Consider the following 23,722-nt stretch of genomic DNA (forward strand, 5'->3'; position numbering starts at 1 on the left):
CACCATTATACTTTGTCTCGCTCTGGTCTCATCCTTAACTTCAGCTTGCCCACTTGCCCCTCTGCTAAGCCTCGGTTCTGAGCAAATCACACAGCTGCCTTGATGGCTATCGGTTCACAAATCTCAGCTTCTTTTTCACACTGCTCATGGCAGATTGCATTGCAGTCCTGCCAGGTAAAATGTGAATAATCTTTGCAAGGCACTGCTGCACGATAGATAAGCAATTGTTAACTTTTTTCGAGAATACGAAGTGCAATGTCTACGTTTCAAGAAGCACTGCTTTCAATTTTAGCAAGTATGCCAGCCGAATGCAGCTTGCAAAGAAAATGTTGAGCAATCTGCTGTGCAGTGAAACGAAGCACTGGACAATACACATCTTTCTCCCCCGCTTATTTGGAACTGGGAATGAGAGGTTGAGCCTATCATCTGATGTTGAGAACAACACATCAACCGTCATTGATTCAGGCAGCAAACGGTCCCGTAACCGTGGTTGGTATGCAAATGCTAAGCTTGTATGTCCCAAATTTCCAGCAGCTGGGACAACAAGAATTCAGGTTCCACCAAGATTTGAACTCGGATCGTTGGACTCAAAGTCCAGAGTGGTCACCATTACAGCATGCAACCGGCGCTGAAGAATTCATTAGAATCTTTTCTTAAAATCAACAACATTACCGTCGCCACCATTATACTTTGTCTCGCTCTGGTCTCATCCTTAACTTCAGCTTGCCCACTTGCCCCTCTGCTAAGCCTCGGTTCCGAGTAAATCACACAGCTGCCTTGATGGCTATCGGTTCACAAATCTCTGCTTCTTTTTCACACTGCTCATAGCAGCTTGTATTGCAGTCCTGCCAGGTAAAATGTGAATAATCTTTGCAAGGCACTGCTGTCCGAAAGATAAGGAATTGTTAACTTTTTTCGAGAATACGAAGTGCAATGTCTACGTTTCAAGAAGCACTGCTTTCAATTTCAGCAAGTATGCCAGCCGAATGCAGCTTAAAAGAAAATGTTGAGCATTCTGCTGTGCAGTGAAACGAAGCACTGGACAATACAGATCTTTCTCCCCCGCTTATTTGGAACTGGGAATGAGAGGTTGAGCCTATCATCTGATGTTGAGAACAATACATCAACCGTCATTGATCTAGGCAGCAAACGGTCCCGTAACCGTGGTTGACATGCAGATGCCAAGCTTGTATGTCCCAAATTTCCAGCAGCTGGGACAACAAGAATTCAGGTTCCACCGAGATTTGAACTCGGATCGCTGGATTCAGAGCCCAGAGTGCTTACCATTACACCATGGAACCTTTGCTGAACAATTCCCTAGACTCTTTTCTCAAAATCAACAACATTACCATCTCCACCATTATACTTTGTCTCGGCATGGTCTCATCCTTAACTTCAGCTTGCCCACTTGCCCCTCTGCTAAGCTTCGGTTCTGAGCAAATCACACAGCTGCCTTGATGGCTATCGGTTCACAAATCTCAGCTTCTTTTTCACACTGCTCATGGCAGATTGCATTGCAGTCCTGCCAGGTAAAATGTGAATAATCTTTGCAAGGCACTGCTGCACGATAGATAAGCAATTGTTAACTTTTTTCGAGAATACGAAGTGCAATGTCTACGTTTCAAGAAGCACTGCTTTCAATTTTAGCAAGTATGCCAGCCGAATGCAGCTTGCAAAGAAAATGTTGAGCAATCTGCTGTGCAGTGAAACGAAGCACTGGACAATACACATCTTTCTCCCCCGCTTATTTGGAACTGGAAATGAGAGGTTGAGCCTATCATCTGATGTCCAGAACAATAAATCAACCATCATTGATTCAGGCAGCAAACGGTCCCGTAACCGTGGTTGGTATGCAGATGCCAAGCTTGTATGTCCCAAATTTCGAGCAGCTGGGACAACAAGAATTCAAATTCCACCGAGATTTGAACTCGGATCGCTGGATTCAGAGCCCAGAGTGCTTACCATTACATCATGGAACCTTTGCAGAACAATTCCCTAGATTCTTTTCTCAAAATCAACAACATTACCATCTTCACCATTATACTTTGTCTCGGCCTGGTCTCATCCTTAACTTCAGCTTGCCCACTTGCCCCTCTGCTAAGCTTCGGTTCTGAGCAAATCACACAGCTGCCTTGATGGCTATCGGTTCACAAATCTCAGCTTCTTTTTCACACTGCTCATGGCAGATTGCATTGCAGCCCTGCCAGGTAAAATGTGAATAATCTTTGCAAGGCACTGCTGCACGATAGATAAGCAATTGTTAACTTTTTTCGAGAATACGAAGTGCAATGTCTACGTTTCAAGAAGCACTGCTTTCAATTTTAGCAAGTATGCCAGCCGAATGCAGCTTGCAAAGAAAATGTTGAGCAATCTGCTGTGCAGTGAAACGAAGCACTGGACAATACACATCTTTCTCCCCCGCTTATTTGGAACTGGGAATGAGAGGTTGAGCCTATCATCTGATGTTGAGAACAATACATCAACCGTCATTGATTCAGGCAGCAAACGGTCCCGTAACCGTGCTTGGAATGCAGATGCCAAGCTTGTATGTCCCAAATTTCCAGCAGCTGGGACAACAAGAATTCAGGTTCCACCAAGATTTGAACTCGGATCGCTGGACTCAAAGTCCAGAGTGGTCACCATTACAGCATGCAACCGGCGCTGAAGAATTCATTAGAATCTTTTCTTAAAATCAACAACATTACCGTCGCCACCATTATACTTTGTCTCGCTCTGGTCTCATCCTTAACTTCAGCTTGCCCCTCTGCTAAGCCTCGGTTCCGAGTAAATCACACAGCTGCCTTGATGGCTATCGGTTCACAAATCTCTGCTTCTTTTTCACACTGCTCATAGCAGCTTGTATTGCAGTCCTGCCAGGTAAAATGTGAATAATCTTTGCAAGGCACTGCTGTACGAAAGATAAGCAATTGTTAACTTTTTTCGAGAATACGAAGTGCAATGTCTACGTTTCAAGAAGCACTGCTTTCAATTTCAGCAAGTACGCCAGCCGAATGCAGCTTAAAAGAAAATGTTGAGCATTCTGCTGTGCAGTCAAACGAAGCACTGGACAACACACATTTTTCTCCCCCTTTTATTTGGAACTGGAAATGAGAGGTTGAGCCTATCATCTGATGTCGAGAACAATAAATCAACCGTCATTGATTCAGGCAGCAAACGGTCCCGTAACCGTGGTTGGTATGCAGATGCCAAGCTTGTATGGCCCAAATTTCCAGCAGCTGGGAGAACAAGAATTCAGGTTCCACCGAGATTTGAACTCGGATCGCTGGATTCAGAGCCCAGAGTGCTAACCATTACACCATGGAACCTTTGCTAAACAGTTCCCTAGATTCTTTTCTCAAAATCAACAACATTACCATCTCCACCATTATACTTTGTCTCGGCCTGGTCTCATCCTTAACTTCAGCTTGCCCACTTGCCCCTCTGCTAAGCTTCGGTTCTGAGCAAATCACACAGCTGCCTTGATGGCTATCGGTTCACAAATCTCAGCTTCTTTTTCACACTGCTCATGGCAGATTGCATTGCAGTCCTGCCAGGTAAAATGTGAATAATCTTTGCAAGGCACTGCTGCACGATAGATAAGCAATTGTTAACTTTTTTCGAGAATACGAAGTGCAATGTCTACGTTTCAAGAAGCACTGCTTTCAATTTTAGCAAGTATGCCAGCCGAATGCAGCTTGCAAAGAAAATGTTGAGCAATCTGCTGTGCAGTGAAACGAAGCACTGGACAATACACATCTTTCTCCCCCGCTTATTTGGAACTGGGAAAGAGAGGTTGAGCCTATCATCTGATGTTGAGAACAATACATCAACCGTCATTGATTCAGGCAGCAAACGGTCCCGTAACCGTGGTTGGTTTGCAGATGCCAAGCTTGTATGTCCCAAATTTCCAGCAGCTGGGACAACAAGAATTCAGGTTCCACCAAGATTTGAACTCGGATCGCTGGACTCAAAGTCCAGAGTGGTCACCATTACAGCATGCAACCGGCGCTGAAGAATTCATTAGAATCTTTTCTTAAAACCAACAACATTACCATCGCCACCATTATACTTTGTCTCGGTCTGGTCTCATCCTTAACTTCAGCTTGCCCACTTGCCCCTCTGCTAAGCCTCGGTTCTGAGTAAATCACACAGCTGCCTTGATGGCTATCGGTTCACAAATCTCTGCTTCTTTTTCACACTGCTCATAGCAGCTTGTATTGCAGTCCTGCCAGGTAAAATGTGAATAATCTTTGCAAGGCACTGCTGTACGAAAGATAAGCAATTGTTACCTTTTTTCGAGAATACGAAGTGCAATGTCTACGTTTCAAGAAGCACTGCTTTCAATTTCAGCAAGTATGCCAGCCGAATGCAGCTTTAAAGAAAATGTTGAGCATTCTGCTGTGCAGTCAAACGAAGCACTGGACAACACACATTTTTCTCCCCCTCTTATTTGGAACTGGGAATGAGAGGTTGAGCCTGTCATCTGATGTCGAGAACAATAAATCAACCGTCATTGATTCAGGCAGCAAACGGTCCCGTAACCGTGGTTGGTATGCAGATGCCAAGCTTGTATGTCCCAAATTTCCAGCAGCTGGGACAACAAGAATTCAGGTTCCACCGAGATTTGAACTCGGATCGCTGGATTCAGAGCCCAGAGTGCTTACCATTACACCATGGAACCTTTGCTGAACTGTTCCTAGATTCTTTTCTCAAAATCAACAACATTACCATCTCCACCATTATACTTTGTCTCGGCCTGGTCTCATCCTTAACTTCAGCTTGCCCACTTGCCCCTCTGCTAAGCTTCGGTTCTGAGCAAATCACACAGCTGCCTTGATGGCTATAGGTTCACAAATCTCAGCTTCTTTTTCACACTGCTCATGGCAGATTGCATTGCAGCCCTGCCAGGTAAAATGTGAATAATCTTTGCAAGGCACTGCTGCACGATAGATAAGCAATTGTTAACTTTTTTCGAGAATACGAAGTGCAATGTCTACGTTTCAAGAAGCGCAGCTTTCAATTTTAGCAAGTATGCCAGCCGAATGCAGCTTGCAAAGAAAATGTTGAGCAATCTGCTGTGCAGTGAAACGAAGCACTGGACAATACACATCTTTCTCCCCCGCTTATTTGGAACTGGGAATGAGAGGTTGAGCCTATCATCTGATGTTGAGAACAATACATCAACCGTCATTGATTCAGGCAGCAAACGGTCCCGTAACCGTGGTTGGTATGCAGATGCCAAGCTTGTATGTCCCAAATTTCCAGCAGCTGGGACAACAAGAATTCAGGTTCCACCAAGATTTGAACTCGGATCGCTGGACTCAAAGTCCAGAGTGGTCACCATTACAGCATGCAACCGGCGCTGAAGAATTCATTAGAATCTTTTCTTAAAATCAACAACATTACCGTCGCCACCATTATACTTTGTCTCGCTCTGGTCTCATCCTTAACTTCAGCTTGCCCCTCTGCTAAGCCTCGGTTCCGAGTAAATCACACAGCTGCCTTGATGGCTATCGGTTCACAAATCTCTGCTTCTTTTTCACACTGCTCATAGCAGCTTGTATTGCAGTCCTGCCAGGTAAAATGTGAATAATCTTTGCAAGGCACTGCTGTACGAAAGATAAGCAATTGTTAACTTTTTTCGAGAATACGAAGTGCAATGTCTACGTTTCAAGAAGCACTGCTTTCAATTTCAGCAAGTATGCCAGCCGAATGCAGCTTAAAAGAAAATGTTGAGCATTCTGCTGTGCACTGAAACGAAGCACTGGACAACACACATTTTTCTCCCCCTCTTATTTGGAACGGGGAATGAGAGGTTGAGCCTATCATCTGATGTCGAGAACAATAAATCAACCGTCATTGATTCAGGCAGCAAACGGTCCCGTAACCGTGGTTGACATGCAGATGCCAAGCTTGTATGTCCCAAATTTCCAGCAGCTGGGACAACAAGAATTCAGGTTCCACCGAGATTTGAACTCGGATCGCTAGATTCAGAGCCCAGAGTGCGTACCATTACACCATGGAACCTTTGCTGAACAATTCCCTAGATTCGTTTCTCAAAATCAACAACATTACCATCTCCACCATTATACTTTGTCTCGGCCTGGTCTCATCCTTAACTTCAGCTTGCCCACTTGCCCCTCTGCTAAGCTTCGGTTCTGAGCAAATCACACAGCTGCCTTGATGGCTATCGGTTCACAAATCTCAGCTTCTTTTTCACACTGCTCATGGCAGATTGCATTGCAGTCCTGCCAGGTAAAATGTGAATAATCTTTGCAAGGCACTGCTGCACGATAGATAAGCAATTGTTAACTTTTTTCGAGAATACGAAGTGCAATGTCTACGTTTCAAGAAGCACTGCTTTCAATTTTAGCAAGTATGCCAGCCGAATGCAGCTTGCAAAGAAAATGTTGAGCAATCTGCTGTGCAGTGAAACGAAGCACTGGACAATACACATCTTTCTCCCCCGCTTATTTGGAACTGGGAATGAGAGGTTGAGCCTATCATCTGGATGTTGAGAACAATACATCAACCGTCATTGATTGAGGCAGCAAACGGTCCAGTAACCGTGGTTGGTATGCAGATGCCAAGCTTGTATGTCCCAAATTTCCAGCAGCTGGGACAACAAGAATTCAGGTTCCACCAAGATTTGAACTCGGATCGCTGGACTCAAAGTCCAGAGTGGTCACCATTACAGCATGCAACCGGCGCTGAAGAATTCATTAGAATCTTTTCTTAAAATCAAAAACATTACCGTCGCCACCATTTTTCTTTGTCTCGGTCTGGTCTCATCCTTAACTTCAGCTTGCCCCTCTGCTAAGCCTCGGTTCTGAGTAAATCACACAGCTGCCTTGATGGCTATCGGTTCACAAATCTCTGCTTCTTTTTCACACTGCTCATAGCAGCTTGTATTGCAGTCCTGCCAGGTAAAATGTGAATAATCTTTGCAAGGCACTGCTGTACGAAAGATAAGCAATTGTTAACTTTTTTCGAGAATGCGAAGTGCAATGTCTACGTTTCAAGAAGCACTGCTTTCAATTTCAGCAAGTATGCCAGCCGAATGCAGCTTAAAAGAAAATGTTGAGCATTCTGCTGTGCACTGAAACGAAGCACTGGACAACACACATTTTTCTCCCCCTCTTATTTGGAACTGGGAATGAGAGGTTGAGCCTATCATCTGATGTCGAGAACAATAAATCAACCGTCATTGATTCAGGCAGCAAACGGTCCCGTAACCGTGGTTGACATGCAGATGCCAAGCTTGTATGTCCCAAATTTCCAGCAGCTGGGACAACAAGAATTCAGGTTCCACCGAGATTTGAACTCGGATCGCTGTATTCAGAGCCCAGAGTGCTTACCATTACACCATGGAACCTTTGCTAAACAGTTCCCTAGATTCTTTTCTCAAAATCAACAACATTACCATCTCCACCATTATACTTTGTCTCGGCCTGGTCTCATCCTTAACTTCAGCTTGCCCACTTGCCCCTCTGCTAAGCTTCGGTTCTGAGCAAATCACACAGCTGCCTTGATGGCTATCGGTTCACAAATCTCAGCTTCTTTTTCACACTGCTCATGGCAGATTGCATTGCAGTCCTGCCAGGTAAAATGTGAATAATCTTTGCAAGGCACTGCTGTACGAAAGATAAGCAATTGTTAACTTTTTTCGAGAATACGAAGTGCAATGTCTACGTTTCAAGAAGCACTGCTTTCAATTTCAGCAAGTATGCCAGCCGAATGCAGCTTATAAGAAAATGTTGAGCATTCTGCTGTGCAGTCAAACGAAGCACTGGACAACGCACATTTTTCTCCCCCTCTTATTTGGAACTGGGAATGAGAGGTTGAGCCTATCATCTGATGTCGAGAACAATAAATCAGCCGTCATTGATTCAGGCAGCAAACGGTCCCGTAACCGTGGTTGGTATGCAGATGCCAAGCTTGTATGTCCCAAATTTCCAGCAGCTGGGACAACAAGAATTCAGGTTCCACCGAGATTTGAACTCGGATCGCTGGATTCAGAGCCCAGAGTGCTTACCATTACACCATGGAAGCTTTGCTGAACTGCTCCCTAGATTCTTTTCTCAAAATCAACAACATTACCATCTCCACCATTATACTTTGTCTCGGCCTGGTCTCATCCTTAACTTCAGCTTGCCCACTTGCCCCTCTGCTAAGCTTCGGTTCTGAGCAAATCACACAGCTGCCTTAATGGCTATCGGTTCACAAATCTCAGCTTCTTTTTCACACTGCTCTTGGCAGAATGCATTGCAGTCCTGCCAGGTAAAATGTGAATAATCTTTGCAAGGCACTGCTGCACGATAGATAAGCAATTGTTAACTTTTTTCGAGAATACGAAGTGCAATGTCTACGTTTCAAGAAGCACTGCTTTCAATTTTAGCAAGTATGCCAGCCGAATGCAGCTTGCAAAGAAAATGTTGAGCAATCTGCTGTGCAGTGAAACGAAGCACTGGACAATGCACATCTTTCTCCCCCGCTTATTTGGAACTGGGAATGAGAGATTGAGCCTGTCATCTGATGTCGAGAACAATAAATCAACCGTCATTGATTCAGGCAGCAAACGGTCCCGTAACCGTGGTTGGTATGCAGATGCCAAGCTTGTATGTCCCAAATTTCCAGCAGCTGGGACAACAAGAATTCAGGTTCCACCGAGATTTGAACTCGGATCGCTGGATTCAGAGCCCAGAGTGCTTACCATTACACCATGGAAGCTTTGCTGAACTGCTCCCTAGATTCTTTTCTCAAAATCAACAACATTACCATCTCCACCATTATACTTTGTCTCGGCCTGGTCTCATCCTTAACTTCAGCTTGCCCACTTGCCCCTCTGCTAAGCTTCGGTTCTGAGCAAATCACACAGCTGCCTTAATGGCTATCGGTTCACAAATCTCAGCTTCTTTTTCACACTGCTCTTGGCAGAATGCATTGCAGTCCTGCCAGGTAAAATGTGAATAATCTTTGCAAGGCACTGCTGCACGATAGATAAGCAATTGTTAACTTTTTTCGAGAATACGAAGTGCAATGTCTACGTTTCAAGAAGCACTGCTTTCAATTTTAGCAAGTATGCCAGCCGAATGCAGCTTGCAAAGAAAATGTTGAGCAATCTGCTGTGCAGTGAAACGAAGCACTGGACAATGCACATCTTTCTCCCCCGCTTATTTGGAACTGGGAATGAGAGATTGAGCCTATCATCTGATGTCGAGAACAATAAATCAACCGTCATTGATTCAGGCAGCAAACGGTCCCGTAACCGTGGTTGGTATGCAGATGCCAAGCTTGTATGTCCCAAATTTCCAGCAGTTGGGACAACAAGAATTCAGGCTCCACCGATATTTGAACTCGGATCGCTGGATTCAGAGCCCAGAGTGCTTACCATTACACCATGGAACCTTTGCTGAACAGTTCCTAGATTCTTTTCTCAAAATCAACAACATTACCATCTCCACCATAATACTTTGTCTCGGCCTGGTCTCATCCTTAACTTCAGCTTGCCCACTTGCCCCTCTGCTAAGCTTCGGTTCTGAGCAAATCACACAGCTGCCTTGATGGCTATCGGTTCACAAATCTCAGCTTCTTTTTCACACTGCTCATGGCAGATTGCATTGCAGCCCTGCCAGGTAAAATGTGAATAATCTTTGCAAGGCACTGCTGCACGATAGATAAGCAATTGTTAACTTTTTTCGAGAATACGAAGTGCAATGTCTACGTTTCAAGAAGCACTGCTTTCAATTTTAGCAAATATGCCAGCCGAATGCAGCTTGCAAAGAAAATGTTGAGCAATCTGCTGTGCAGTGAAACGAAGCACTGGACAATACACATCTTTCTCCCCCGCTTATTTGGAACTGGGAATGAGAGGTTGAGCCTATCATCTGATGTTGAGAACAATACATCAACCGTCATTGATTCAGGCAGCAAACGGTCCCGTAACCGTGGTTGGAATGCAGATGCCAAGCTTGTATGTCCCAAATTTCCAGCAGCTGGGACAACAAGAATTCAGGTTCCACCAAGATTTGAACTCGGATCGCTGGACTCAAAGTCCAGAGTGGTCACCATTACAGCATGCAACCGGCGCTGAAGAATTCATTAGAATCTTTTCTTAAAATCAACAACATTACCGTCGCCACCATTATACTTTGTCTCGCTCTGGTCTCATCCTTAACTTCAGCTTGCCCCTCTGCTAAGCCTCGGTTCTGAGTAAATCACACAGCTGCCTTGATGGCTATCGGTTCACAAATCTCTGCTTCTTTTTCACACTGCTCATAGCAGCTTGTATTGCAGTCCTGCCAGGTAAAATGTGAATAATCTTTGCAAGGCACTGCTGTACGAAGGATAAGCAATTGTTAACTTTTTTCGAGAATACGAAGTGCAATGTCTACGTTTCAAGAAGCACTGCTTTCAATTTCAGCAAGTACGCCAGCCGAATGCAGCTTAAAATAAAATGTTGAGCATTCTGCTGTGCAGTCAAACGAAGCACTGGACAACACACATTTTTCTCCCCCTCTTATTTGGAACTGGAAATGAGAGGTTGAGCCTATCATCTGATGTCGAGAACAATAAATCAACCATCATTGATTCAGGCAGCAAACGGTCCCGTAACCGTGGTTGGTATGCAGATGCCAAGCTTGTATGGCCCAAATTTCCAGCAGCTGGGACAACAAGAGTTCAGGTTCCACCGAGATTTGAACTCGGATCGCTGGATTCAGAGCCAAGAGTGCTTACCGTTACACCATGGAACCTTTGCTGAACTGTACACTAGATTCTTTTCTCAAAATCAACAACATTACCATCTCCACCATTATACTTTGTCTCGGCCTGGTCTCATCCTTAACTTCAGCTTGCCCACTTGCCCCTCTGCTAAGCTTCGGTTCTGAGCAAATCACACAGCTGCCTTGATGGCTATCGGTTCACAAATCTCAGCTTCTTTTTCACACTGCTCATGGCAGATTGCATTGCAGTCCTGCCAGGTAAAATGTGAATAATCTTTGCAAGGCACTGCTGCACGATAGATAAGCAATTGTTAACTTTTTTCGAGAATACAAAGTGCAATGTCTACATTTCAAGAAGCACTGCTTTCAATTTTAGCAAGTATGCCAGCCGAATGCAGCTTGCAAAGAAAATGTTGAGCAATCTGCTGTGCAGTGAAACGAAGCACTGGACAATACACATCTTTCTCCCCCGCTTATTTGGAACTGGGAATGAGAGGTTGAGCCTATCATCTGATGTTGAGAACAATACATCAACCGTCATTGAGTCAGGCAGCAAACGGTCCCGTAACCGTGGTTGGTATGCAGATGCCAAGCTTGTATGTCCCAAATTTCCAGCAGCTGGGACAACAAGAATTCAGGTTCCACCAAGATTTGAACTCAGATCGCTGGACTCAAAGTCCAGAGTGGTCACCATTACAGCATGCAACCGGCGCTGAAGAATTCATTAGAATCTTTTCTTAAAATCAACAACATTACCGTCGCCACCATTATACTTTGTCTCGCTCTGGTCTCATCCTTAACTTCAGCTTGCCCACTTGCCCCTCTGCTAAGCCTCGGTTCCGAGTAAATCACACAGCTGCCTTGATGGCTATCGGTTCACAAATCTCTGCTTCTTTTTCACACTGCTCATAGCAGCTTGTATTGCAGTCCTGCCAGGTAAAATGTGAATAATCTTTGCAAGGCACTGCTGTACGAAAGATAAGCAATTGTTAACTTTTTTCGAGAATACGAAGTGCAATGTCTACGTTTCAAGAAGCACTGCTTTCAAATTCAGCAAGTATGCCAGCCGAATGCAGCTTTAAAGAAAATGTTGAGCATTCTGCTGTGCAGTCAAACGAAGCACTGGACAACACATATTTTTCTCCCCCTCTTATTTGGAACTGGGAATGAGAGGTTGAGCCTATCATCTGATGTCGAGAACAATAAATCAACCGTCATTGATTCAGGCAGTAAACGGTCCCGTAACCGTGGTTGGTATGCAGATGCCAAGCTTGTACGTCCCAAATTTCCAACAGCTGGGACAACAAGAATTCAGATTCCACCGAGATTTGAACTCAGATCGCTGGATTCAGAGCCCAGAGTGCTTACCATTACACCATGGAACCTTTGCTGAACACTTCCCTAGATTCTTTTCTCAAAATCAAAAGCATTACCATCTCCACCATTATACTTTGTCTCGGCCTGGTCTCATCCTTAACTTCAGCTTGCCCACTTGCCCCTCTGCTAAGCTTCGGTTCTGAGCAAATCACACAGCTGCCTTGATGGCTATCGGTTCACAAATCTCAGCTTCTTTTTCACACTGCTCATGGCAGATTGCATTGCAGTCCTGCCAGGTAAAATGTGAATAATCTTTGCAAGGCACTGCTGCACGATAGATAAGCAATTGTTAACATTTTTCGAGAATACAAAGTGCAATGTCTACATTTCAAGAAGCACTGCTTTCAATTTTTGCAAGTATGCCAGCCGAATGCAGCTTGCAAAGAAAATGTTGAGCAATCTGCTGTGCAGTGAAACGAAGCACTGGACAATACACATCTTTCTCCCCCGCTTATTTGGAACTGGGAATGTGAGGTTGAGCCTATCATCTAATGTTGAGAACAATACATCAACCGTCATTGATTCAGGCAGCAAACGGTCCCGTAACCGTGGTTGGTATGCAGATGCCAAGTTTGTATGTCCCAAATTTCCAGCAGCTGGGACAACAAGATTTCAGGTTCCACCGAGATTTGAACTCGGATCGCTGGATTCAGAGCCAAGAGTGCTTACCGTTACACCATGGAACCTTTGCTGAACTGTTCCCTAGATTCTTTTCTCAAAATCAACAACATTACCATCTCCACCATTATACTTTGTCTCGGCCTGGTCTCATCCTTAACTTCAGCTTGCCCACTTGCCCCTCTGCTAAGCTTCGGTTCTGAGCAAATCACACAGCTGCCTTGATGGCTATCGGTTCACAAATCTCACCTTTTTCACACTGCTCATGGCAGATTGCATTGCAGTCCTGCCAGGTAAAATGAGTATAATCTTTGCAAGGCACTGCTGCACGAAAGATGAGCAATGCCTACGTTTCAAGAAGCACTGCTTTCAATTTCAGCAAGTATGCCAGCCGAATGCAGCTTGCAAAGAAAGTGTTGAGCATTCTGCTGTGCAGTCAAATGAAGCACTGGACAACACACATCTTTCTCCCCCTCTTATTTGGAACTGGGAATGAGAGGTTGAGCCTATCATCTGATGTCGAGAACAATAAATCAACCGTGACTGACCCAGGCAGCAAACGGTCCCGTAACCGTGGTTGTTATGAAGATGCCAAGCTTGTCTGTCCCAAATTTCCAGCAGCTGGGACAACAAGAATTCAGGTTCCACCGAAATTTGAACTCAGATCGCTGGATTCAGAATCCCGAGTGCTCACCCTTACACCATGGATCCGTTACAGAAAAGTTCTTTAGATTCTTTTCTCAAAATCAACAACATTACCATCTCCACCTGATGTGCCTCAATAATTCCGAGACTCGATGTTAGTGAAGTAAAACAAGGCTTTTATTAACTTAGAAGGTAACACGCAGTGGAGAGAGGTATCTTACATCTGGAGGTCTGCAGTACTGGATATGAGGCCAGACTGAGCTTGCTTACATAGGGGCCAGGTATGGGCGGAGCCCGACACACAATACATTACAATATACAATACAATGGTGAGGAGACGGAACTGAGGTAAGGGAACTGAAACCTGAAACCAACCACAGTCACAGGCAGTGATGAATGGAGTATTTCATCACACCACCATTATACTTTGTCTCGGCCTGGTCTCATCCTTAACTTCAGCTTACCCACTTCCCCTCTGCTAAGCCTCGGTTCTGAGTAAATCACACAGCTGCCTTGATGGCTATCGGTTCACAAATCTCTGCTTCTTTTTCACACTGCTCATAGCAGCTTGTATTGCAGTCCTGCCAGGTAAAATGTGAATAATCTTTGCAAGGCACTGCTGCACGAAAGATAAGCAATTGTTAACTTTTTTCGAGAATACGAAGTGCAATGTCTACGTTTCAAGAAGCACTGCCTTCAATTTCAACAAGTATGCCAGCCGAATGCAGCTTGCAAAGAAGATGTTGAGCAATCTGCTGTGCATTCAAACGAAGCACTGGACATGACACATCTTTCTGCCCCGCTTATTTGGAACTGCGAATGAGAGGTTCAGCCTATCATCTGATGTCGAGAACAATAAATCAACCGTCATTGATTCAGGCAGCAAACGGTCCCGTAACCGTGGTTGGTATGCAGATGCCAAGCTTATATGTCCCAAATTTCCAGCAGCTGGGACAACAAGAATTCAGGTTCCACCAAGATTTGAACTTGGATCGCTGGACTCAAAGTCCAGAGTGGTCACCATTACACCATGCAACCGTCGCTGAAGAATTCATTAGAATCTTTTCTTAAAATCAACAACATTACTGTCGCCACCATTATACTTTGTCTTGGTCTGGTCTCAACCTTAACTTCAGCTTGCCCACTTGCCCCTCTGCTAAGCCTCGGTTCTGTGCAAATCACGCAGCTGCCTTGATGGCTATCGGTTCACAAATCTCAGCTTCTTTTTCACACTGCTCATGGCAGCTTACATTGCAGTACTGCCAGGTAAAATGTGTATAATCTTTGCAAGGCACTGCTGCACGAAAGATAAGCAATTGTTAACTTTTTTCGAGAATACGAAGTGCAATGCCTACGTTTCAAGAAGCACTGCTTTCAATTTCAACAAGTATGCCAGCCGAATGCAGCTTGCAAAGAAAATGTTGAGCAATCTGCTGTGCAGTCAAACGAAGCTCCTGATTCTTATGTAACTTATGTAACAGGTTACGGAGTGGAAATAATTGGTGTAGGGCTTCCAGACATCATTGGGTCCCCATTTTAAAGTCCCCGCATTGTGGTTTACAACAAAGCTTAGAGTAATATGCCAGGTAGCTACAGTGGGTTGAACCAGAGAATGGTGGACAATGAGAAGCTGGGGCAGGTAAATCTGGACGGCTGCAGTGGCACCAACTGGTGACATAGAGAGTTACCTTTATCATTATTATTATTGACAGAGCAATTTATTACAGAAAAGTTGGCACAGAAGTGTGACAAAATAGGGACAGGAGGTTTTGTAATAAGGAACTGGCGCAGATGAAATGTTTTTATTACATTTTATTGAACCGATACATATATGGAATGAGTGATACAGTAATTTGATACATTTGAACATATATAAAGTGCACGTGGGGATATTGAGAGTATTTGGATATAATCATTCTTGCATATTATGGACATTGTGCCCGGGTACGAGAACTAATTCAAGCAGGTTATCGTTCCTCAACATGTAAAGGAAATCAAATGTAATTAGTCCTGCCTCTCGTCAGAAGTCAATTCAAAGTGGATTTGTGTCATATATATGTGTGTATATATAAATCAATTTAATATTTACTTAATAGTTGTTTCAAGACCAGCAAAACACAGAACACTGGGCATAACGGCATGAGATCATGGGGCAACCGTAACTTACAGGATATAATAGTTAATCCATCCTAGGATCACAGCCATCTAACAACTCTGCCCAGAACTGAATACAATACTCCAACTGAGGCCTAAACAGGGCTTTGTATAGCTGCAGCATAACTTCTGCCCCGTTGTATTCTAGCTTTCTAGATATTAAGGCCAGCATTCCATTTGCCTTTTTGATTATTTTCCATACCTGTTCATGAGATTTTATTGATCTATGTACATGGAACCTCGAGTCTCTTTGGACAGCAAAGGGGTGCAAAAACACTGTAGAAAGGGAATGCAAGAATAAACCTGTGAAAAGTTTTTACTGGTATAGTATGATAAAGAGGGAGGCGAAGGAGAATGTGGGCCCCTTAAAAACAGAGTCCTTTCTACAAAACTTCCTATCACTTTTTTGTCACACTTCTGTGCCAACTTTTCTGCAATAAATTGCTCTGTCCATAAGAATAATGGCAACTCTCTATGTCACCACTTGGTGCCGCTGCAGCAGCACAGATTTACCATCCCAGCTTCTCAGTGTGCACAAGTCTCTGGTTCAACCCACTGTAGCTACCTTGCATATTACTCTAAGCTTTGTTGCAAACCACAATGTGGGGACTTTAAAATGGAGAACCAATGAAGTCTGGAAGCCCTACTCCAATTAACCCCAACTCCCTAACCCTGTCATGTAAGAAACATAAGAATCAGGAGCAGGATTAGGCCTTTCAGCCCCTCAAGCCTGCTCCGCCATTCAATTAGATCATGGCTGATCTTCGACCTCAACTACACTTTCCCACCCGATCCCCATATTTCCTGATTCCCTCAGGGCCCAAAAGCACTGACAATTGCAGGGATGAGAGACTTACTCCTCACTTTTATATTCCAAACCCCTTGCAATAAAGGCCAAAATGCATCCACCTTCCTAATTTTTTGGTGTACCTTCATATTGTAGGCGGGCATTCTTTACCTGCTTTATGGCAATTTACCTTCCTTTACCTGGTTTACGGTACTTTACCTGGTCAGACAGCCTTTTTGCCACTGCACTTTGACCAGCTCCAATCAGCGGTCTCGAATCGCTATAGCCCTCCTTCGAGTTCTGACGGGAGGAACTTATAATTAATGATATATTAAAACGGACAAATGGTCTGGATGCAAGAAAGTCAAACTTTATTAAAACTAAGAAACTACACCACACGATCTTGTAATCACGCTAAAATTGCTTAAAGAGGGGAGGAAAAAAACGGACACAACGAGGGAAATCGACTAAAATACAATTCTAATGAAATCCCCACTTTTCTCCCACCCCTAAGCCTATCCTAAGTTGCCTTGTGGAAGACCAGAAAAATATATGCTCACCACTGCAGTGCCAGCTGCGTGTCCCACGAGATCTTCACTGTCCTGAAGTAAAGAAACACCCCAGTGTTTTAAAAGCAAACTGCTGGTGTTACTTCTTCAGACAGACTGCCACACTGTAGAGAGCACATGGAGGCAAGCCAGAGAGAGAGAGATGCCTCTGAGAAGCTATCTCTTACACCCCAGTTTTGGGGCCGAAATGTTCCCGCCCAGATCCGGAAGTTTCTGGGCTAAAGCAAAAGGGATCCAACTGTCCCCATTGTCCAGAAATGGGTGCTTCAAACCCATTTATTTTAAACTGTTCCCTTCCTCAGTTTAAGTGTTTCTTTTCAAATGTCTGTGCTGAGCCTTCGAACCATCTCCATTCACCCTGATGGGTTTTGAATGGAGTTGTATTCCTATGTAAACAGAAACCCATTATCTTGTGGTCACTGCAACCGCAGTCAATTGGTTTAATCCCTTGTGCAAATAGCCTTTTGCAGGTTCTGTAAACAAACATCGATTGTCTCTGCAGGGAGGGAGCCTCCCCTTCTGATTGACAGAATTTGACTGCCGTTGCTTCACAGACACAGAAAGCTGCTTCCAGGCCCTTTGTCCTTGGCCACGCAGTCTGACGGCCATTTTATCCCTGGGCAATTTACCAAACTCAAGAGTACCTTTTTTTAATAAAAATGTGCTGTCTTAAGGTGTGCGATTTTTTTTACAAAGTTCTTTGATTCCGGTGTTGTCCAAGTGCTGCCTAGCTTAACGCAGACTTCTTGCGGTTCTGGGTATGTTATAAAAAAAATCCAACCCAGAGACAATTTAAATCACGCAAACTCTTCGTCCACGATGTGGGTTAATATTTCCCGATCTTCGGGGGCTGAGGGGATTTTGCAAACCCCTACATTCGCACCTTGGATACTTCCAACTTGCTTGTAGTATCCTCTTGAAGAAGTGAGCAAAGATTTCTGACACCCGACAAACAACAATCCCCTGTATTTACCTATAGCTACCTATCACTGATTCCCCGACCCGTCTATTCCACTCAAATCCGAGAAAACCGTGGTACGGTAGGCATCTACAGATACATCAATTACAAAATGTTACAATAAGGGTCTCATACCCCTGCACCACTTGTTACATTATAACATATTACAAAATGTTGCAATCTTGGTTATACAATGTAATCAGAATGATTTCAAGCACGTAGAGTGTCCTACGCCTCTGCAGCACTTGGAACTGTAAAACAAAATACAAAAATCTCCATTAAACATTTGAAACAAAATGCTGAAATAAACCCCGACCATCACGTGCCAATGAAGGGCCACGAAATTCGAGTGAGTATTACTCCTCCCACCCGGGCAGTAAATGTTCCTTCCACCCCCCCTTTTAATGGTCTTAAACTTTTAAAACATACAGAATGGATTTTACAGAACAGTCTGCTCCGCCAGCCCCAAGCCATTCCCTTCTCCCTTTGTGGAGGCGGGGTACCCCTCATGTTTCACAGACCGAGACCGGGGAGTATGGGATCGCAACTCCCAGTCCCTCCCCCTCCCATCTTCCCTTGACTGGCTGCAGAAAATGATGGGTGCCTGTGTGGCGTCTCTCACTGGCCCCACACTCAAACTTGGATCACAGATCCGGCCACTCACTCATCCTTCCCAGCCACAGTTAGACTCCAACTTTGCCTGTGGGCCCCGGGTGAGTTCCTCCCTTCCCCGAATGCACCCATGCGACTCTTGAGTCTCCCCCTCCCCTTTACAATCTTTCCCGGGCCATCACCACCCAGTCCCCGGGGAACGCGTCCCTATCTGACAAGGCGCCTGTGCTTCCCCACCATGACTCCTCAATAGCGAGGTCTCCAGCAAGTGAAATTCGGTCAGGATTGTGCTGGGTTGCGGCTGTGCCCCACCTAGCTGGGGCCATCCCTACCACGTAGGATGAATCACACACAGAATCTACAGTGCAGATAGAGGCCATTTCAGCCCATCGAGCCTGCACCGACACATGTCCCACCCTATCCCCGTAACCCCACGTATTTAATCCCCTAACACTAAGGGTCAATTTATCATAGCCAGATCAACCTAACCTGCACATCTTTGGACTGTGGGAGGAAACCGGAGCACCCAGAGGAAACCCACGCAGACACAGGGAGAATGTGCAAACTCCACACAGACAGTCGCCCGAGGCCAGATTTGAACCCGGGTCCCTAGCGCTGTGAGGCAACAGTGCTAACCACTATGCCACCGTGCCCCCCTTGAGTAGGCAGGTTCCTCCGGACTCTGTCCGGTTTCTTCCGAAGGTCACTGTGGGGTCTCCTTCTGGATTTGTCCAATGGCGAGGTGATCACCAGCATTCTGTATAACCATATCTTCATTCGATGCCCAGCTCGGGCTGGGCGAACAGGTCTTCTCCTTTGTCCACTCTCCTGCAAAAGAACTTAAAAGGACATGCAGCCAAGTCGCTCACTGACCTGCTGCCTTAGGTGGAGACATGGTCGGGTCCCTTGACCTCTGACCAATAATACAAATATTTGGCACACTTACAAGCTTAAACTTTAAACTACTAGTTACATTCTAAACTTAAAATTTAAACACCTTAAAAGCAAGCTATAAACACTGGTAACTTAACACAAAGCTATAATACAAATGCCGCCCGTCTCTGGACGGCCAGGCTAATCTCTGGTGTCACTGTCGCAGATTACTGCTGCCTGCAGTGAAGCTGGACTGCCTCCTGCTTCTGGTCCCTGGCAGCTTATGGCTGCTAGTTGGGGACCTCTGTGATCTGTTTCCTCCCGGCTCGGAAGATTGCTCTTTGTGACAGGTACCCTGGTGACCATCTTATATTAGGCTTGTGGACCCGCTGAGACTTTCTGAGGGTCGTCTCTGCGGGGAAACTTTGGCTGACAGACCCTGAGCCTGGGTCACAGCCCTAGCTGGCTAGGAACTTTCTCCCCCTGATGCAAACAGACCGCACTGTTTAATATACCTGGCAGCCTGCCAGTAATCCGGGTTTGTCTCCTTTTCCCTACCCACTCCTGTACTGGGGGCAGGCATCCCCTCACCACCCGCTGCTGGTGACTGAAAATCTTCCTCTCCAGGTCCAAAACCTGGTACCGGCTCCTTCCATATGTCCCCCACAAGAGGAATTTCAATCCTTTCCTCCCCAGAGTCCCACACCATAGGGGGAACCACTCTAGAAGCGGGCTGGGAAGTTTGTCCCTTGAAACAGGCAACTGCGCCTGCACAAACCTCCTCCCCTGAGTCCCCCGGCAGAGGCTGTGAAATCTCTGTATTCAAACAGGCGACAGCGCCTGCGCGGGAAAACTGAAGAGGAGCCACTGGGGTCACAGGCTGGGGAACTGCACCTGTGCGAACCTGGTGTTGGGAAACCTCTCCCCGTGAACCTCCTGTTCAAAAGACTGGGGAATTCCTGCCTCCAGACCAGCGACTACACATGTGCGGGCAGTCTCTTCTGGGAATGAACTCGCAGCACCCTGCAGATTTTTACTCTCAGGCGGCTGTTTCTCTGTTTCTGAACTAGATAACTGGTTCAAATTTAAACTTAGGCCAAAACTTAGGTCCCACTGGGGCGGGGAAGTGTCCCAGTTGGTGGGCCGGACAACTTTTCCCTTGGAACAAGCCACAGTGCCTGTCTTTACAGCCTGTGAACTTGAACTTGTTACAATTTACATTGGTTGGCGTGGAACTACTTTGTGCACCGTGGTAGTTTTACTGCATTGACCATGGGGCTGTCCCTATCAACTATAATAGTATAGTCCCATGTAGAGTGGCTCTAAACTTCCCACCTGGGCATTGTATCTTACCATCACTAGCTCTCCTATCTCCCACTGGTGGCTCCTGCTAGGCTCCAGCAGCAGCAGGTTATTCCAATGCTGCTTCCTCATGCTGTCTGCTGCCTGCAGAAAAAATTCCCTTTTCCCATCTATCGCTCCTAGGGCTGCTGCGGTCTGCAGGTCTCCCATTAACTTAACAAATGCTGCCTGGCATCCCTCAACCCAGGACCACTCCACTCCCTTGTGTAGGAGACGGAGCAGAGGGGCCGCTGTGGCTGCATAGTCCTCTATAAATTCCCTGCAGTACCCCGTCAATCCCAGGAACGACCTCAGCCCTCTTACTGATTTGGGAATCGGTAACTCCTGGACCGCTTCCATCCTTGCCTTATCTATCGACCTCTCTCCTGTGCGGACAGTCAGACCCAGGAATTAAACTTCTTGCTGACCCATCTGCGCCTTCTTGGGGTTGACTTTAAACCACTTTCTCTGCAGCAGCTCAGCCAGCAGTGGGCCATGCTCCCCGACCGAGTCGGTAAATAAGAGCAGATCATCCACATACTGCAGTAATTGAGTGGTTTGACTGAACTCCTTTAAACTATCCTTCATGCATTGGTGGAAGATGCCGGGGCTGTTGTAGAAACCCTGTGGCAGACAGGTCCAGGTATATTGCTGTCCCTTGAAGGTGAAGGCAAACTTATATTGCACCTCCCATTTTAAAGGGATGGACCAGAACCCATTCGAAATTTCCAGCACCGTGAATGTGTTCGCGGATTCTGGAATACTGCTAATAATATTAGCCACTGCTTCTACTGTGGGGGCACACACGGGGATATTGCTGTTAAGCACCCGATAGTCCACCGTGGCTCTCCATGAATTATCCGGTTTCCTAACCGGCCAAAGTGGAGAATTAACATGAGTGGCTATGGGCCTCAACACTCCCTGTTTAACTAAGGAGGTGATGGCTGCCTCCATGTCGGGTTCTGCCTCCTTGGGGAAATTGTACTGCTTCTGTGGTCGGGTCATGGGTTCCCCATTTATTTTAAACTCAAACCCTGTGATCCTTCCGTAGACGTGTTTATGGGTGGCAAAGGCTGTGAGGTTTGCCTGCACGACTGCCTGCAGTGCCTCCGGGACATCATTTACCATGAGCCTTCTTTGGGCTTCACAGTACACAAGGTCCCCTTACCCTCCTTGGCCGGGATGACCACTACACCTTCTTCCCTGTCTGTGCTAGCCCCCCAAAGGCAATGGTTGCGGAGATCCACGAGGATCCCGTGGCCCACCAGGAAGTCGGCTCCTTGGATCCCGTTTCCTTCCTCCTTATTCCACTTTGCCAGGATGCACGTCCACTTAGTTAGGAGCATGCCCAGATGGACGGAGAGGGATCTGGAGTATACCCCCGCCTGCTACTGACTGGTAAATTCCGATAGCATGTATGGAACCCCATCAAACAGAGGTGTGGTGGTGGGATTATCCATATGGATCACGATGCATGATGCCCCCGTATCCAATAGATAAGTCCCTGTAACCTTCTCTGTCTCCATCTGTACGAGCGGTCTCTTCCATTCATCTTACCGGAGATTACACAGACGGACAGGCTGCGCGTGATCCAGTCATTGTGGGGAGTCAAAGGTGGGCAAGGGGTTTGCAGCACCACTGATGGCTGCTACCTTTCCCTGATTGGCCCTGAGGAACGATTTTATCGACTCCATGATGGACTCGACTGTATCGGGAGGAGTTTCTGTCTCTGCCTTCTGAGTTGGGGCTGTGGGGGTGCTGGCTTTATCGTCTCTCCAGGCTTTTTACAATCCCTGCGCCAGTGTCCATCCTCCCCGCTCCTGTAACAAGTGACCTTGTTCTTGGAGGGTCGGCTCCCCTCCTGGCGACGCTCTTTCTTGAATTGAGTCCCAGGTTTAACCTTGTGGACCTTACCCTTTTGCTGGGGCTCCCACTATTCCTACTGTTCCTATATGCTACTGTGAGCTGCCGGATTACAGTCTCTTCGGTTGCTAGGGGGTCTCGGTGGTCAAACCAAGTATCAGCCTTTGCTTTTATCTGGGGAAGACAATTGGACACCAGGCAACAAAGCCATTGGGTCCGCTGCTGTGGGTTCAGGCGTGCCCTATTTTGTCCCCCTGTACATGCACTGTTGTAGACTGGCTACCGCCTGTCTGCAAATGTCTGTGGGGTCTCCCCTTCCTTCTGCGGTGTTTTTCCTATGCGATCGAACGGACTGCCGTCGTTCGCACCCATGGCTTCCAGTATTTCCTCCTTTAGGTCCTCAAAACCCTTCTGCCCTCTCTTAGCCTCATCTGAAAGGGTCTGATAGAGCTTAGTATCTACAGAGAAAAGGAACATTTTGGCTTTCTCTTCATCATCACAGCCATTAACACAGGCATCTGTTCTATCCCTTGCAAGTGCACTGAGGGGTCTCTCTTTTTGGAGAGCAGGGGAATATGTTTCACCAGGCCTCTGAGCTGTGGGGTATCATAGGGCACCAGATAGATATGCTGAGCAGTCCCTGGGTCTTTATCGTTCACGGGCGGCCCGTACCTCCGTTGTGGGAGGGGGTACACTGGTTCTGATCCCCGCCTGCCGAGCGGGACCTGCTGGCGTTCTGCTACCACCCCATTGTCCACCCCTTCTTGCTGCCAGAGCTCCTCAAAACTCGGTGCCGTGGGCTGCTGTCTTGGGATCTCTAATTCCCTAGCAAGCTCTGTTCTGGGTGCTGCCTGTGGGGCGGTTTTATTTGGGCTGCTGGTACTGTCCGATGGACTTCCCTTCGGACTTATGAGGCATTCCATCCCTTCAGTCCTTAATAACTCCATACCCAAACTCTCAATCATTCTGTTACATGGGGTATGATCTGCTCCACTAAACCTTTGGTCGCAGGCCAGCTTATAAGCTGCCTTTACCTCCTTAACCTTTTCCTCCTGCTCTGTTACTTCTGAGGTGAGGTGGGTATTCTCTTCCCGCAGTCTCATCTCGTTCCTCCTTGCTTCTGTAATTTGGCACTTTAGGAACTCTATCTTGTGCCTCACGTGGCTTTTGCCATCACTAGTTTCTTGGGTGAGGTGTGCGT

At 46.1% G+C, this 23,722-nt stretch overlaps 3 non-coding genes across 3 annotated transcripts; all 3 read right to left on the reverse strand.

Moving 5' to 3' along the window:
- Positions 1-1,229: 1,229 nt before the first annotated feature.
- trnaq-cug (transfer RNA glutamine (anticodon CUG)) lies at positions 1,230-1,301 on the reverse strand. The gene has a single exon. It is a non-coding gene; the product is annotated as a tRNA-Gln (tRNA).
- A 1,953-nt stretch (positions 1,302-3,254) lies between these two features.
- trnaq-cug (transfer RNA glutamine (anticodon CUG)) lies at positions 3,255-3,326 on the reverse strand. Its single transcript has one exon. It is a non-coding gene; the product is annotated as a tRNA-Gln (tRNA).
- A 1,283-nt stretch (positions 3,327-4,609) lies between these two features.
- trnaq-cug (transfer RNA glutamine (anticodon CUG)) lies at positions 4,610-4,681 on the reverse strand. Its single transcript has one exon. It is a non-coding gene; the product is annotated as a tRNA-Gln (tRNA).
- Positions 4,682-23,722: the final 19,041 nt, after the last annotated feature.

Source organism: Somniosus microcephalus, unplaced genomic scaffold (genome assembly GCF_052327205.1).
Source record: "Somniosus microcephalus isolate GS21.2 unplaced genomic scaffold, FLI_Smic_1.0 scaffold39, whole genome shotgun sequence".
In the NCBI taxonomy this organism is placed as follows: domain Eukaryota; kingdom Metazoa; phylum Chordata; class Chondrichthyes; order Squaliformes; family Somniosidae; genus Somniosus; species Somniosus microcephalus.